The following is a 13590-nucleotide window of genomic DNA, read 5'->3' as shown; positions in this document are numbered from 1 at the left end:
GCTAAAGAGACAGTGATTTAAAGTGGAACAGAGTTTGCCTTCTCATTCTGTTCATGGGGTTCTTACGGCAAGAATACTGAAGTTGTTTGCCATTCCCTTCTCCAGTTGACCACGTTTTGTCAGAACTCTCCACCATGACCCGTCTGTCTTAGGTGGCCCCACGCGGCATGGCTCATAGTTTCATTGAGTTATACAAGGCAGTGGTCCATGTGATCAGTTTGGTTAGTTTTCTGTGATTGTGGTTTTCATTCTGTCTGCCCTCTGATGGAGAAGGATTAGAGGCTTATGGAAGCTTTCTGATGGGAGAGACTGACTGTGGGGGGAACTGGGCTTTCTTCTGATGGGTGGGGCCAAGCTCAGTAAATCTTTAATCCAATTTTCTGTTGATGAGTGGGGCTGTGTTCCCTCCCCGTTGTTTGACCTGAGGCCAAACTATGGTAGGGGTAATGCAGATAATGGCGACCTCCTTCAAAAGGACTTGTGGACACACCATTGTATTCAGTGCCCCTGACCCTGCAGCAGGCCACTGTCGACCTACGCCTCTGCTGGAAACTCCTAGACACTCACAGGCAAGTCTGACTGAGTTCCTTGTGGGGACACTGTTCCTTTCTCCTGGGTCCTGGTGTGCACAGGTTTTGATTGTGCCCTCCAAGAATCTGTTTCCCCAGTCTTGTGTAAATTCTATAATAAATCCCACTGCCCTCCAAAATCAAATTCCAAGGGGGTTCTCAGTCCCTTTGCCAGATCTCCATCTTGGGAAATCTGTTGTGGGTCCTAGAACTTTCTTAACAGTGCAAGAATTTCTTTGGTATAATTGTTCTGCAGTTGTGGTTCGTCTGCTTGGCAGCTCTATGGTGCAGCTAATGGTGACCTTCTCCAAGAGGGCTTTGGACACATGCTATGTGACCCTGGTCTGCTGCATCCAGAGCCCCTGCCCCTGCAAGCTCCGGGAGTTGGTGATGGACAGGAAAGCCTGGAGTTGCAAAGAGTCGGACCTGACTGAGCAACTGAACTGAACTGAAAGTTTGCCAGTTAAGGAAAGCATATCTTACTTTGTAAAGATTATTCAGATTATTTGATCTGTGTATCTGTTTATCTATTTACTTACTGGAGTAGTAACTGGCAACCCACTCCAGTATTTTTGCCTGGAAAATTCCATGGACAAAGGAGCCTGGTGGGCTACAGTCTATGGGATTGCAAAGAATTGGACATGACTGAATGCACACACACACACACACACACACACACACACCCCTCTATGTATCTATCTTTCTTTATTCTAAATCTGTAGAAAGTCTTGTTTAATTGTCTTACCTGTTTTATGAAAATTCAGGGGAATGTCCAAGTTTGGCAACAGCTATAGTAAGAAGAGTACCCCCATCTCAAACCAGTGTGGTAATAGCAGTAGCAGCAACAATAATTAACTAGTATGAAATTCCCAAGAGAAAGTGGAGGACATTATAGTAGAAAATGAGCAACTGTGGTTGTTAAACAACACTGGAGGTCTAGCTTCATTTTCCAAATGAAAGCTCCTCTTCCACTGCACTGTAAAAGCTTGACGTTTACTTTTCTTGATGATGGTAGCAGATTCACGGAAAGGTTGCAGTTTTCTCATCTAGAAAATGAGAAGATTAGGCCTGGTTAGTTTCACAGCCATTTTAACTCCTGCCCCCCGTCCCTGACTCCCTTCTTTTGAAAATATTTTGTCTATCAAACTATGTCAATAGTTGTATCTTTTTAAAGTAATCGGTATCATATAAAGCAGCCCATTAGAGCTTCCAATTAACATGAGATAAATAGTGTTACCTTTTTGGAGAAGTTATAATTTACCCTAAAGCAAACAGATTTTACATTTTTTGTTTATTCAAAAATGCAATAAATGTTGAAACAATTATCAAGTTGCTTATTAGCAGTTTGACATGTTACCTCAAAGCAATGGTTCCCATTGTCCTTCCCCATCTCCGATTCTTTGTTTCTAGAGACATCACCTTCAGATAGTTCACTGTTTCATCATGTTTGACTCCATTTTGTGAGAACAAGATGCTCATGATGCTCTTTCTTGATTTTGTTAGTTTTCTTCTTTATATAGTTATTTCCTGATATGACTGATGATACATGTACATTCTCCTACTTTGCTTCCTCAATTTAATTTTTAAATTGCTCTGACTGTAACTTTCATTCACAACTGAATCCTTTGGCATATTGTGATATGATTACATTTCCTTTCTTATAAATGTTTTTATTTTCTCATATTTTATGACTTTTAATTATTTTATTTTTCTCAGTTTTCAAAGTCTTTCTCACTATTTTACCCTCCAAGTCTCCATCTAAATTGTAAATCTCTTCTTAATATATTTAGTTGAATCTGACAGCATATACGTTCATATTTTTCTTGGGCACATGCATCCTCAAGATGTTCCAACATTGGCTCACTGTTGTCATTTTGGAATCTTTCTTTTCCATATAAATTAGTTAGGGTAATCTTAGGCAGAAGTAACCAGTAGTCCACAAATGAATAATGATTCAAACGCAGCGTAAATACATTTCTCACTCAAGTAACACTACTGAGCTCTTCCAGGTGAGGAGGGTGGGGTGCTGCTCTGTTTTGTGCAATCACTCAGGGACCCTGCTGAGAGGCACTACTGTTCTCAGTTTGGGGGTTCCACAGTAGTCACAGTCAACTCCATTTAGTCAAGACTAGGACATGGAAGCAATCTAGATGTCCATTGGCAGATGAATGGATAAGGAAGTTGTAGTACATATACACAGAACAATGTGACTCAGCTATAAAAAGGAATACATTTGAGTCAGTTCTAATGAGTTGGATGAACGTAGAGCCTATTATACAGAGTGCAGTCAGTCAGAAAGTGAAAGAAAAACATTATATATTCACACACACATACACACACACATATATATATATATGAAATCTAGAAAGGTGGTACTGATGATCCTGTGTGCAGGCCAGCAAAGGAGACACAGGCATAAAGAACAAGATTTTGGGCTCAGTGTGAGAAGGAGAAGGTGGAATGATTTGAAAGAATAACATTGAAATGTATACATTACTATATGTAAAATAGATAACCACTGGGAGTTTGATGTATCTTGCAGGGCATCTGAAGTCGGTGTTCTCTGACAACCTAGAGGGATGGGCTGGTGAGGGAGGTGAAGGGGACGTTAAGGTGGAAGGGGACACACATGTGCCTATGACTGATTGCTGTTCAGTTCAGTTCAGTGCAGTCGCTCAGTCATGTTGGACTCTTTGCAACGCCATGGACTGGAGCACACCAGGCATCCCTGTGCATCACCAACTCCTGGAGCTTGCTCAAACTCATGTCCATCGAGTCAGTGATGCCATCCAACCATCTCATCCTCTGTTGTCCCTTTCTCCTCCTGCCTTCAAACTTTCCCAGCATCAGGGTCTTTTCCAGTGAGTCAGTTCTTTGCATCAGATGCCTAAAATATTGGAGTTTCAGCTTCAGCATCAGTCCTTCCAATGAACACCCAGGACTGATTTCCTTTAGGATGGACTGGTTTGATCTCCATGCAGTCCAAGGGACTCTCAAGATTCTCCTCCAATACCACAGTTCAAAAGCATCAATTCTTTGGCACTCAGCTTTATTGTCCAACTCTCACATCCATACATGACTACTGAAAAAACCACAGCTTTTGCTAGACAGACCTTCATTGGCAAAGTAATGTCTCTCCTTTTTAATATGCTGTCTAGGTTTGTCATAGATTTTCTTCCAAGGAGCAAGCATCTTTTCATTTCTTGGCTTCAGTCACCATCTGCAGTGATTTTGGAGCCCAAGAAAATAAATTCTCTCAATGTTTCCATTATTTCCCCATTTATTTGCCATGAAATGATGGGACCAGATGCCATGATCTTAGTGTTTTGAATGTTAAGTTTTAAGCCAGCTTTTTCACTCTCCTCTTTCACTTTCATCAAGAGGCTCTTTAGTTCTTCTCTTTCAGCTGTAAGGGTGGTGTCACCTGCATCAGCGCCTGAGGTTACTGATATTTTTCCCAGCAATCTTGATTCCAGCTTGTGCTTCATCCAGCCTGGCATTTCGCATGATATACTCTGTATATAAGTTAAATAAGCAGGGTGACAATATACAGCCTTGATGTACTCCTTTCCCAATTTGGAACCAGTCTGTTGTTCCATGTCCAGTTCTAACTGTTGCTTCTTGACCTGCATACAGATTTCTCAGGAAGCAGGTAAGGCGGTCTGGTATTCCCGTCTCTTGAATAATTTTCCAGTTTGTTGTGATCCACAGTCAAAGGCTTTGGTATAGTCAATAAAGCAAAAGTAGATGTTTTTCTGGAACTCTCTCTCTTTTTCAATAATCCAATGGATGTTGCAATTTGATCTCTGGTTCCTCTGCCTTTTCTAAATGCAGCTTGAACATCTGGAAGTTCACAGTTCAAGTACTACTGAAGTCTGTGTTTGAGAATTTTGAGCATTACTTTGCTAGCGTGTGAGATGAGTGCAATTGTGCGGTAGTTTGAACATTGTTTGACATTGCCTTTCTTTGAGATTGGAATGGAGACTGATCTTTTCCAGTCCTGTGGCCAATGCTGAGTTTTCCAAATTTGCTGGAAAATTGAGTGCAGCACTTTAATAGCATCATCTTTTAGAATTTGTATTAGCTCAACGGGAATTCCATCACCTCCGCTAGCTTTGTTCATATTGATGTTTCCTAAGGCTGACTTGACTTTGCACTCCAGGATTTCTGGCTCTAGGTGAGTTATCACACCAGTGTGGTTATCTGGGTTATTAAGATCTTTTTTGTATAGTTCTGTGTATTCTTGCTGCCTCTTTTTAATATCTTCTGCTTCTGTTAGTCTATACTATTTGTGTCCTTTATTCTGCCCATCTTTGCATGAAATATTCCCTTGATATCTCTAATTTTCTTGAAGATATCCCTAGTCTTTCCCATTCTCTTATTTTCCTCTATTTCTTTGCATTGGTCATTGGGGAAGGCTTTCTTACCTCTCCTTGCTATTCTTTGGAACTCTGCATTCAGATGGGTATATATTTCCTTTTCTCCTTTGCTTTTAGCTTCTCTTATTTTCTCAGCTATATGTAAGGCCTCCTCAGTCAACCATTTTACCTTTTTGCATTTCTTTTTCTTGGGGATGGTCTTAATCTCTGCCTCTTGTTCAATGTCACAAACCTCCATCCATGGTTCTTCAGGCACTCAGTCTATCAAATCTAATCCCTTGAATCCATTTGTCACTTGAGAACCCTATGAACACCATGAGAAGGCAAAAAGATATGACAATGAAAGTTGAATTCCCCAGGTCGGTAGGGGCCCAATATGCTACTGGAGATCAGTGGAGAAATAACTCCAGAAAGAATGAAGGGATGGAGCCAAAGCGAAAAGAATACCCAGCTGTGGATGTGACTGGTGATAGAAGCAAGGTCTGATGCTGTAAAGAGCAATATTGCATAGGAACCTGGAATGTCAGGTCCATGAATCAAGACAAATTGGAAGTGGTCAAACAAGAGATGGCAAGGGTGAATGTCGACATTCTAGAAATCAGCGAACTGAAATGGTCTGGAATGGGTGAATTTAACTCAGATGACCATTATATCTACTACTGTGGGCAGGAATCCCTCAGAAGAAATGGAGTAGCCATCATGGTCAACAAAAGAGTCCAAAATGCAGTACTTGGATGCAATCTCAAAAATGACAGAATGATCTCTATTCGTTTCCATGGCAAACCATTCAATATCACAGTAATCCAAGTCTATGCCCCAACCAGTAACGCTGAAGAAGCTGAAGCTGAACGGTTCTATGAAGACCTACAAGACCTTTTAGAACTAACACCCAAAAAAGATGTCCTTTTCATTATAGGGGACTGGAATGCAAAAGTAGGAAGTCAAGAACACCTGGAGTAACAGGCAAACTTGGCCTTGGAATAAGGAATGAAGAGGGCAAAGACTAATAGAGTTTTGCCAAGAAAATGCACTGGTCATAGCAAACACTGTCTTCTAACAACGCAAGAGAAGACTCTATACATGGACATCACCAGATGGTCAACACTGAAATCAGATTGATTATATTCTTTGCAGCCAAAGATGGAGAAGCTCTATACAGTCAGCAAAAACAAGACCAGGAGCTGACTGTGGCTCAGACCATGAACTCCTTATTGCCAAATTCAGACTTAAATTGAAGAAAGTAGGGAAAACCACTAGACCATTCAGGTATGACCTAAATCAAATCCCTTATGATTATATAGTGGAAGTGAGAAATATATTTAAGGGCCTAGATCTGATAGATAGAGTGTCTGATGAACTATGGAATGAGGTTCGTGACATTGTACAGGAGACAGGGATCAAGACCATCCCCATGGAAAAGAAATGCAAAAAAGCAAAATGGCTGTCTGAGGAGGCCTTACAAATAGCTGTGAAAAGAAGAGAAGCGAAAAGCAAAGGAGAAAAGGAAAGATATAAACATCTGAATGCAGAGTTCCAAAGAACAGCAAGAAGAGATAAGAAAGCCTTTTTCAGCAATCAATGCAAAGAAATAGAGGAAAACAACAGAATGGGAAAGACTAGAGATCTCTTCAAGAAAATCAGAGATACCAAAAGAACGTTTCATGCAAAGATGGGCTCGATAAAGGACAGAAATGGTATGGACCTAACAGAAGCAGAAGATATTAAGAAGAGATGGCAAGAATACACAGAAGAACTGTACAAAAAAGATCTTCACGACCCAGATAATCACGAAGGTGTGATCACTGACCTAGAACCAGACATCCTAGAATGTGAAGTCAAGTGGGCCTTAGAAAGCATCACTATGAACAAAGCTAGTGGAGGTGATAGAATTCCAGTTGGGCTATTCCAAATCCTGAAAGATGATGCTGTGAAAGTGCTGCACTCAATATGCCAGCAAATTTGGAAAACTCAGCAGTGGCCACAAGACTGGAAAAGGTCAGTTTTCATTCCAATCCCAAAGAAAGGCAATGCCAAAGAATGTTCAAACTGCCACACAATTGCACTCATGTCACACGCTAGTAAAGTAATGCTCAAAATTCTCCAAGCCAGGCTTCAGCAATACGTGAACCGTGAACTTCCTGATGTTCAAGCTGGTTTTAGAAAAGGCAGAGGAACCAGAGATCAAGTTGCCAACATCCGCTGCATCATGGAAAAAGCAGGGGAGTTCCAGAAAAACATCTATTTCTGCTTTATTGACTATGCCAAAGCCTTTGACTGTGTGGATCACAAGAAACTGTGGAAAATTCTGAAAGAGATGGGAATACCAGACCACCTGATCTGCCTCTTGAGAAATTTGTATGCAGGTCAGGAAGCAACAGTTAGAACTGGACATGGAACAACAGATTGGTTCCAATTAGGAAAAGGAGTTCGTCAAGGCTGTATATTGTCACCCTGTTTATTTAACTTCTATGCAGAGTACATCATGAGAAATGCTGGACTGGAAGAAACACAAGCTGGAATCAAGATTGCCGGGAGAAATATCAATCACCTCAGATACGCAGATGACACCACCCTTATGGCAGAAAGTGAAGAGGAACTCAAAAGCCTCTTGATGAAAGTGAAAGTGGAGAGTGAAAAAGTTGGCTTAAAGCTCAACATTCAGAAAACGAAGATCATGGCATCTGGTCCCATCATTTCATGGGAAATAGATGGGGAAACAGTGGAAACAGTGTCAGACTTTATTTTGGGGGGCTCCAAAATCACTGCAGATGGCGACTGCAGCCATGAAATTAAAAGACGCTTACTCCTTAGAAGGAAAGTTATGACCAACCTAGATAGCATGTTCAAAAGCAGAGACATTACTTTGCCAACAAAGGTTCATCTAGTCAAGGCTATGGTTTTTCCTGTGGTCATGTATGGATGTGAGAGTTGGACTGTGAAGAAGGCTAAGCGCCCAAGAATTGATGCTTTTGAACTGTGGTGTTGGAGAAGACTCTTGAGAGTCCCTTGGACTGCAAGGAGATCCAACCAGTCCATTCTGAAGGAGATCAGCCCTGGGATTTCTTTGGAGGGAATGATGCTAAAGCTGAAACTCCAGTACTTTGGCCACCTCATGCGAAGAGTTGACTCATTGGAAAAGACTCTGATGCTGGGAGGGATTGGGGGCAAGAGGAGAAGGGGATGACAGAGGATGAGATGGCTGGATGGCATCACTGACTTGATAGACATGAGTCTCAGTGAACTCCCGGAGTTGGTAATGGACAGGGAGGCCTGGCGTGCTGTGATTCATGGGGTCGCAAAGAGTCGGACACGACTGAGTGACTGATCTGATCTGACCTGAATAATTAGTGATTTTGGGCATCTTTTCATATGCTTTTTGGCTATCTGTATTTCTCCTTTGGAGAAATGTCTGTTTAGATCCTCTGCCCATTTTTGATTGAGTTATTTGTTTTTTTGATATTGAGCTTGAGCTTTGTACATTTTGGATATTAATCCTTTGTCAGTTGCTTCATTTGCAAATGTTTTCTCCCAATCTGAGAGTTATCAGTTTTTTTGTTTTTTATGATTTCCTTTGATGTGCAGAAGCTTTTAAGTTTAATTAGATCCTATTTGTTTATTTTTGTTTTTATTTTCATTAGGTTAATCAAAAAAGATCTTGCTGTGATTTATGTCAAAGAATGCTCTGCTTATGTTTTCCTCTAAGAGTTTTATAGTATATGGCCTTACATTTAGGTCTTTAATCCATTTTGAGTTTATTTTTGTGTATGTATTAGGGAGTGTTCTAATTTAATCTTTGTACATGTTTCTGTCCACTTTTCTCAGCACCACTTATTGAAGAAATTGTCTTTTCTCCATTATATATTCTTACCTCCTTTGTCATAGATTAGGTGACCACAGATGTGTGGGTTTCTCTCTAGGCTTTATATCCTGTTCTGTTAATCTGTATTTCTGTTTTTTTTTGCCAGTATTATACTGTTTGCATGTCTGTAGCTCTCCAGGAAAACATTAAACTTGTCAACATTTGAATCATAGGGGTCCGAGAGGAGAAAGATAAAAGCCCTGAGAAAATATTTGAAGAGATCATAGTTGAAAACTTTCCTAACGTTGGAAAGGAAATAGTTACCAAAGTCCAGAAAGTGCAGAGAATCCCACATAGGATAAACATGCTGAGACACATATTAATCAAACTAGCAAAAGTTAAATACAAGAAAAAATATTAAAAGCAACAAGGGAAAATGAACAAATGATGTATTCAATACAAGGGATTCCCCATAAGGTTATCAGCTGGTTTTTTAGCAAAGAAACTCTGCAGGCCAGAAGGGAGAGACAGGCTATATTTAAATTAATGAAAAGAAAAACTTACGACTAAGAATACTCTATCCAACAAGGCTCTCATTTAGAGTTGCCAGAGAAATCAAAAGATTTACAGACAAGCAAAAGCTCAGAGAATTCAGTACCACCAAACCAGCTTTACAACAAATACTAAAGGAACATCTTTAGGCAAGAAACACAAGAGAAGTGAACAACAGAGGAAGGGAAGAAAAAAAAAACCTACAAAAACAAAGCCCAAACAATTAAGAAAATGGCAATAGGAACATACATATCAATAATTACTTAAAGTGCAAATGGACTAAATACTCCAACCAAAAGACCTAGACTGGCTGAATGTATACACAAGCAAGACCCATATATATTTGCTGTCTACAGAGACCCACTTCAGACTTAGGGACATATACAGACTGAAAGTGAGAGGTTGGAAAAAGATATTCCATGCAAATGGAAATCAAAAGAAATCTGGAGTAGCAATACTTATATCAGAACAAATAGACTTTAAAGTAAAGACTATTAAAAGAGAGACAAGGAAGGATACTACATAATGATCAAGGGATCTATCTAAGAAGATATAACAATTGTAAATGTTTATGCACTCAACATAAGAGCACTTCAATACATAAGGTAAATGCTGCTGCTGCTGCTGAGTCGCTTCAGTTGTGTCCGACTCTGTGTGACCCCACAGACGGCAGCCCACCAGGCTCCGCTGTCCCTGGGATGCTAAACAGCCGTAAAAGGGGAAATTTACAGTAACACAATAATGGTGGAGGTCTTTAACACTCTGCTTATATCAGTGGACAGATCATGAGACAGAAAATTAATAAGGAAACACCAATCTTAAATGACACATAGACCAGGTAGGCTTAATTGACCTTTAAAGGACATTACATCTGAAAGCAGCAGAATACATTTTCTTCTCAAGTGCACTCAGAACATTCTCCGGGGTAGATCACATCTTAGGTCACAAATCAAGCCTCGGTAAATTTAAGAAAACTGAAATTATGTCAAGCATCTTTTTGGACCATGATGCTATGAGATTAGAAATCAATTACAGAAAAATACAAAACAAAACTGTAAAAACTCCCTCAGCATTTTGCTGGAGTATTTCATAGTCTTCTTGGTGCCATTTTAGCCAAAGAGAAGTCTGATGCTATTCTGTCTCTTGAGCCTTTAAATGTGAGCTTTTTTTTTTTTCTTCTCTAATTTGAAGCTTTTATTGTCATCTTATTATCCTTGGAATTTTGAAATTTCAAGATGATGTACCTGACATGATTTTTAATTGATTGTGTGGGGAAATGCAATGGATTTTTTCTATCTGGATATTTGCCTTTCAGTTTTGAGATTTTTTCTTGTAGTATTTATTTTATCAATAATAAAGTCAACTTCCCCCTACAATTTAACATCTCAAATTTGGTAATGAGGATGCATATTTAATCGATGGTTTCTTATAATAACCATCAGTCAGGTGGCAGTAATGACATGGCTGTGTAAAAAAAACATTCTGTTGACACTTTCTTATTTGACCAGCATCAAAGAATCTTGTGTTCCATGAAACATTGCAAATTCTTTCATTTGGTTTTCTTGATTCTCTTTTTCTAGAACATCTGCTACTATATTTTATCTAATTTAATCTGCTTTCTGTTGTAAGATACACCATTATTTTATGTATCACGAAGAAAAATATACTTTCAATTAAACTATAAGAATATTTTATTGTGTTTTCATTTGCAATGTTAATTTTATTCTGATTCAAAGAATATGTTTAAACTTAATTAAATATAAAATGTATCATATATTTCTCCAGTGGGTACATAAAACAGAACACTCACTAAAATAAATTGGATGTCACCCTGAAAACTTATCCATATTCAGAATTCATCTCTCTGAATCCCTTTTGAATTCCAAGTCATTAATATCTTGCTCATTCATGAAGTATCCCTTTGTGTGCCATGAATAGTGCTGGTCCTGAAAAGATGCTTAATAATCATGTCGAGTGAGCTTGCTTTGTGATTCCTTCTATGAGAACGTTGTTAAAAATGCTTTGTTCTCTATTGTTCCTTTTGCTTCCTCACAAAGTATATGGTTTCTAGATGTTAAAAGAGCATTCCATTATTGTCTCTCGAATTTTCTTGAAACCAAAATAATACAAATTTTTCAGGTTTTCATAAATGTGCAAGTCATGACAACTAGTTTATTACTGCAGCCTCTCTGAGAATAATTGTGAGATACTATCGATTCTGAGATGTATCTGATTTCGTGGCTATAATAATTTGGAAAATGTGCTTTGTATTTAGATGTTGAACCATATGGATGAATCCTCTAAAAATGTCTTATTTTTTAAAATCCAGTTTTCACATCTTATATATTTATATTGTTATAAATGTCCTTAATTGTAAGGAAGAAGAACTTGAATTTTGTCAAGATGAAATGGTAAGGATTCCTGGAAATCTTTGATCTCTAAAAGCAGCACATGTGCCAGAAGATCTACCTGAACTTAGAGGGATTGAAAAATACGAAATACCATGTTTACGGTTCAGGCATCCTTTTACAGGTGCCCTGGGGAACCATGCCTAAAAGCAGCAGGAAGCATTTTTCCAGCTGTCCTTCTGTAGAGATTCACAATCATAGTGTACATGCTGTAGTGTAACTGGATCTATTCACTCAAATGTAGATTTCCTGCAACTTTATGAATGACTGCATGGTTCAGTTCAGTTCAGTTCAGTTCAGTCGCTCAGTCGTGTCCGACTCTTCATGACTCCATGAATCGAAGCACACCAGGCCTCCCTGTCCATCACCAATTCCTGGAGTTCACCCAGACTCACGTCCATCAAGTCAGTGATGCCATCCAGCCATCTCATCCTCCATTGTCCCCTTCTCCTCCTGCCCCCAATCCCTCCCAGCATCAGAGTCTTTTCCAATGAGTCAACTCTTCGCATGAGGTGGCCAAAGTACTGGAGTTTCAGCTTTAGCATCATTCCCTCCAAAGAAATCCCAGGGCTGATCTCCTTCAGAATGGACTGGTTGGATCTCCTTGCAGTCCAAGGGACTCTCAAGAGTCTTCTCCAACACCACAGTTCAAAAGCATCAATTCTTGGGCGCTTAGCCTTCTTCACAGTCCAACTCTCACATCCATACATGACCACAGGAAAAACCATAGCCTTGACTAGACGGACCTTTGTTGGCAAAGTAATGTCTCTGCTTTTCAATATGCTATCCAGGTTGGTCATAACTTTGCTACTAAGGAGTAAGCGTCTTTTAATTTTATGGTAGTCTATTGAATAAATGCACTGTGCTTTATTTAATCCTTTCTTTAATGTTGATCATGAAACTGCTTCCATTTTAATTTTTGCATTAATCAATGCTTTGATAAACATCCAAATATCAGTGTTTGTAATTTGTTGAGTTAAGGGCTATACACATTTTAGTCTTTTTTGCTGCCAAATTGCCTTTCAGAAAGGTTATATCAATTTATGTTTTCACCAACTATCCAGCAGAATGATCATTTCCACACATTTCTTTAATTCTGAGTTTTGTCAGTCTTTGTTAACATGAGGAGAAAGAAATGATCTCCTTATTGGTTTCATTTTTTAAAAATTACTTGGAGCCTGAAGAACTTTCTTATGTGCCATGGTGTCCTGTGAAAGAGAAAGAGGCTGCTCGCTCAGGTGGCTGGAACACGGCAGCTGGAGGGGCTTTGGGGTTGATGTCAGTAGAAGGTATATGGAAGGGAATGGGTAGTTTCTACTTGCAGGAGGCTTGCAGGGTCTGGGGCACTGTGTGGTTTAAATCCTGTTACCTTGCCAGAGACCCTTGTCATCACCTTCTCTAAATGGCTAGATGCATTCCAGGTAGCATAGGTTTTGTTGCTTTGACTATGATGTTTGTGAGAATATATAGCTGCAACCTCCAGACTGTATGGTCCCCACTAGTCCTGAAGAGCGAGTGATCTTGGGAGTCAATGGAGAGTCGAGAGAGGGTCTACCAAGCAGGGGAAGAGTGCAGATGATATAAAGCACAATGAGGGAAGTTTAACTCTAGACAATTGTCCATACAGGAGAGGAAGGGCAGGTGCATTTGAAAGGTGAACTGAGGTCACATTGTAGACTTTGAGGCACCTTAAAAGTGAGTTTGTGGAATATGTTCTTTATATTGAGGGCAGTGAGGGTGTGACGGTGCCAAGTATGGCTAGTCCTAGTATGGTGAGAATGGACAAATGCCATGATTTAGGAAAGTTAATAGCATTAGATGGCATTGGAGATGGATGCAGGCAATACAAAAGGTTGTATTGCTGGCTTTACGTGGATCATGCA

This window comes from Bos taurus, chromosome 3 (assembly GCF_002263795.3).
Source record: "Bos taurus isolate L1 Dominette 01449 registration number 42190680 breed Hereford chromosome 3, ARS-UCD2.0, whole genome shotgun sequence".
Classification (NCBI taxonomy): domain Eukaryota; kingdom Metazoa; phylum Chordata; class Mammalia; order Artiodactyla; family Bovidae; genus Bos; species Bos taurus.
Note: the sequence above shows the minus strand (reverse complement) of the source record.